Genomic DNA, 4,880 nt, shown 5'->3' on the forward strand with positions numbered 1-4,880 from the left:
TATAGTCATAAGGGATTTGATTTAGGTCATACCTGAATGGTCTAGTGGTTTTCCCTACTGTCTTCACTTTAAGTCTGAATTTGGCAATAAGGAGTTCATGATCTAAGCCACAGTCAGCTCCTGGTCTTGTTTTTGCTGACTGTATAGAGCTTCTCCATCTTTGGCTGCAAAGAATATAATCAATCTGATTTCGGTGTTGATCATCTGGTGATGTCCATATGTAGAGTCTTTTCTTGTGTTGTTGGAAGTGGGTGTTTGCTATGACCAGTGCATTCTCTTGGCAAAACTCTATTAGCCTTTGCCCTGCTTCATTCCGTACTCCAAGGCCAAATATGCCTGTTACTCCAGGTGTTTCTTGACTTCCTACTTTTGCATTCCAGTCCCCTATAATGAAAAGGACATCTTTTTTGGGTGTTAGTTCTAAAAGGTCTTGTAGGTCTTCATAGAACCGTTCAACTTCAGCTTCTTCAGCATTACCAGTTGGGGCATAGGCTTGGATTACCGTGATATTGAATGGTTTGCCTTGGAAATGAACAGAGATCATTCTGTCATTTTTGAGATTGCATCCAAGTACTGCATTTCAGACTCTTTTGTTGACTATGATGGCTACTCCATTTCTTCTAAGGGATTCCTGCCCACAGTAGTAGATATAATGGTCATCTGAGTTAATTCACCCATTCCAGTCCATTTTAGTTCGCTGATTCCTAGAATGTCAACATTCACTCTTGCCATCTCTTGTTTGACCATAGCTGAGATTTAATTTTACCCTGCCTATGAGGTGAGTTGACCTTTTACTATTTTGTGGATGCTAGAAGAAAACAAGAGGCATCTGGCCCAAAGACAAAGGTCTTTATTACCCATGACACAATAAAAAGCATGATTATCAGTATATTTGCCTTGGTTTCCATTGTCCTCGAGATATACAGGAGCAACACGATGGGCCCCAATGGATAATATGCAGTGGGTTTGTGTCACAACTGAGTTTGAATAATGTATATTTTTATAGCAAATAGTAAGCAAGACTTTCTGCTTGGGGCAATTTTTAACTGACCTCTCAAAGTTACTTTCTGCATTAACAACCCTGAGAAGTGGTCCAGGTAAGAGTGGTCAGGGTCTTGCAGATTTGGTACACCCAGAATGATGTGGAGGAACAGAAGAGGTCAAGAGAGAGATGTCTTTCTCAACATACAGGAGAGGAGGCAGTGATTCAGGCTACAACATGGGCAAAGTTCCCAACCAGGAGCCTGAGGGACCGGGGTTCCCTGCTGTTCTGCCTTTCAGTGGTCACGTGATGTGCTTCAAACCTAATCCTTCTAGACCACAGTGTTCTCATCTCTAAGTCAAGAGTAATCACATGTGTCTTGTCTACTACAAATGGCTGTTACTAAGACCAAAAGATCCACTTCATATGAAATCATCTTCAGTCAGTCAGTTCAGTCAGTCATGTCCAACACTCTGCGACCCTGTGGACTGCAGCATGACAGGCCTCCCTGTCTATCACTTAACCCAGAGTTTACTCAAACTTATGTCCATTGAATCAGTGATGTCATCCAACCACCTCATCCTCTGTCATCCCCTTCTCCTCCTGCCTTCAATCTTTCCCAGCATCAGAGTCTTTTCAAAACAGTCAGTTCTTCGCATCAGGTGGCCAAAGTATTGGAGTTCCAGCTTCAGCATCAGTCCTTCCAATGAATATTCAGGGTTGATTTCCTTTAGAATGGACTGATTGGATCTCCTTGCTGTCCAAGGGACTCTCAAAAATCTTCTCCAACACCACAGTTCAAAAGCATCAATTCATTATCCTCAGTGGTGAAAAATTGAAAGCATTTCCCCTAAAGTCAGAAACAAGGCAAGGGTGCCCATTCTCACCACTATTATTCAACATAGTTTTTGAAGTTTTAGCCACAGCAATCAGAGCAGAAAAAGAAATAGAAGGAATCCAGATAGGAAAAGAAGAAGTGAAACTCTCACTGTTTGCATATGACATGATCATCCACATAGAAAACCCTAAAGACTCTACCATAAAATTACTAGAGCTAATCAATGAATATAGTGAAGTTGCAGGATATAAAATTAACACACAGAAATCCCTTGCATTCCTATACACTAACAATGAGAAAACAGAAAGAGAAATTAAGAGAGAAAACAGAAAGAGAAATTAATACCATTCACCATTGCAACAAAAAGAATAAAATACTTAGGAGTATATCTACCTAAAGAAACAAAAGACCTATACACATAAAACTATAAAACCCTGATGAAAGAAATCAAAGAGGACACAAATAGATGGAGAAATATACCGTGTTCATGGATTAGAAGAATCAGTATTGTGAAAATGACTATACTACCCAAAGCAATCCATAGATTCAACGCAATCCCTATCAAGCTACCAACGGTATTCTTCACAGAACTAGAACAAATAATTTCACAATTTGTATGGAAATACAAAAAACCTCGAATAGCCAAAGCAATCTTGAGAAAGAAGAATGGAATTGGAGGAATCAACCTGCCTGACTTCAGGCTCTACTACAAAGCCACAGTCATCAAGACAGTATGGTACTGGCACAAAGACAGAAATATAGATCAATGGAACAGAACAGAAAGCCCAGAGATAAATCCATGTACCTACAGACACCTTATCTTCGACAAAGGAGGCAAGAATATACAATGGAAAAAAGACAACCTCTTTAACAAGTAGTGCTGGGAAAACTGGTCAACCACTTGTAAAAGAATGAAATTAGAACACTCTAACACCATACACTAAAATAAACTCAAAATGGATTAAAGATCTAAATGTAAGACCAGAAACTATAAAACTCCTAGAGGAGAACATAGGCAAAGCAATCTCCGACATAAATCACAGCAGGATCCTCTATAACCCACCTCCCAGAATATTGGAAATAAAAGCAAAAATAAACAAATGGGACCTAATGAAACTTAAAAGCTTTTGCACAGCAAAGGAAACCATAAGTAAGGTGAAAAGACAGCCCTCAGATTGGGAGAAAATAATAGCAAATGAAGAAACAGACAAAAGAGTAATCTCAAAAATATACAATCAACTCCTGCAGCTCAATTCCAGAAAAATAAATGACCCAATCAAAAAATGGGCCAAAGAACTAAACAGACATTTCTCCAAAGAAGACATACAGATGGCTAACAAACACATGAAAAGATGCTCAACATCACTCATTATCACAGAAATGCAAATCAAAACCTCAATGAGGTACCATTACACGCCAGTCAGAATGGCTGCTATGCAAAAGTGTACAAGCAATAAATGCTGGAGAGGGTGTGGAGAAAAGGGAACCCTCTTACACTGTTGGTGGGAATGCAAACTAGTACAGCCGCTATGGAGAACAGTGTGGAGATTTCTTAAAAAACTGGAAATAGAACTGCCATATGACCCAGCAATCCCACTTCTGGGCATACACACCAAGGAAACCAGAACTGAAAGAGACACGTGTACCCCAATGTTCATCACAGTACTGTTTATAATAGCCAGGACATGGAAGCAACCTAGATGCCCATCAGCAGACAAATGGATAAGAAAGCTGTGGTACATATACACAATGGAATATTATTCAGCCATTAAAAAGAATTCATTTGAATTAGTTCTAATAAGATGGATGAAACTGGAGTCTATTATACAGACTGAAGTAAGCCAGAAAGATAAAGACCAATACAGTATACTAACACATATATATGGAGTTTAAAAAGATGGTAATGATAACCCTATATGCAAAACAGAAAAAGAGACACAGATGTACAGAACAGACTTTTAGACTCTGTGGGAGAAGGCGAGGGTGGGATGTTCTGAGAGAATAGCATTGAAACAAGTATACTATCAAGGGTGAAACAGATCACCAGCCCAGGTTGGATGCATGAGACAAGTGCTCAGGGCTGGTGCACTGGGAAGACCCAGAGGGATGGGATGGAGAGGGAGGCGGGAGGGGGGATCGGGAAGGGGAACACATGTAAATCCATGGCTGATTCATGTCAATATATGGCAAAAACCACAATATGTTAAAAAAAAAAAAAAAAAAGAACAGAAAAAATGAAAGTTTGGTATTTTATAAAGAATAAATAAACTAAATATTGACCATATGCAAAATATAGTATGATTTGTTTCAGAGGAAAAAAAAACACAAAAGCATCAATTCTTCAGTGCTCGGCTTTCTTTATAGTCCAACTCTCACATCTATACACGACTACTGGAAAAACCATAGCTTTGAGTAGACGGACTTTGTCAACAAAGCAATGTCTCTGCTTTTTAATATGCTGTCTATGTTGGTCATAACTTTTCTTCCAAGGAGCAAGTGTCTTTTAATTTCATGGCTGCAGTCACCATCTGCAGTGATTTTGGAGCCTGAAAAAATAAAGTCTGTCACTGTTTCCACTGTTTCCCCATCTATTTGCCATGAAGTGATGGGACCAGATGCCATGATCTTAGTTTTCTGATGAAATCATCTTATAAACTATAAAATACTACACACATTAAGGAATTGTTAGAATTATCACAAATCCATCACCACCTTTCAGAGAAGATTAGCATGGCACCTGCACAAGGATGACACGCAAATTCATGAAGCATTCTATGTTTTTTTCTTTTATTTTCTTTTAAAATCCTCTATTACTCTTCTCTTACTCCTTAATTTTCATTTTCATTTCACTATAACCTTGCAAAAAAAAAAATAAGACCTTATTTTTAAAGCGAACTTCAAATATATTTCTTAAATTTTTTGTGTTTTTGTTTTTGTTTTTAATATTGTATTTATAAGAGTCTAACCTCCACTCTAGAATTTTAATCTTTGTTTTTCAGTATTTGATATCAATTTTGGACATTTAAGAATCCAATATTCAGTACCCATTTTTACTCAGGA

General features: G+C 38.2%; 1 non-coding gene across 1 annotated transcript; it reads left to right on the top strand.

The window, feature by feature from the left end:
- Nucleotides 1-4,499: 4,499 nt before the first annotated feature.
- LOC133073167 (U6 spliceosomal RNA) lies at nt 4,500-4,602 on the top strand. The gene has a single exon (XR_009696876.1). It is a non-coding gene; the product is annotated as a U6 spliceosomal RNA (small nuclear RNA).
- Nucleotides 4,603-4,880: the final 278 nt, after the last annotated feature.

This window comes from Dama dama, chromosome 18 (genome assembly GCF_033118175.1).
Source record: "Dama dama isolate Ldn47 chromosome 18, ASM3311817v1, whole genome shotgun sequence".
In the NCBI taxonomy this organism is placed as follows: domain Eukaryota; kingdom Metazoa; phylum Chordata; class Mammalia; order Artiodactyla; family Cervidae; genus Dama; species Dama dama.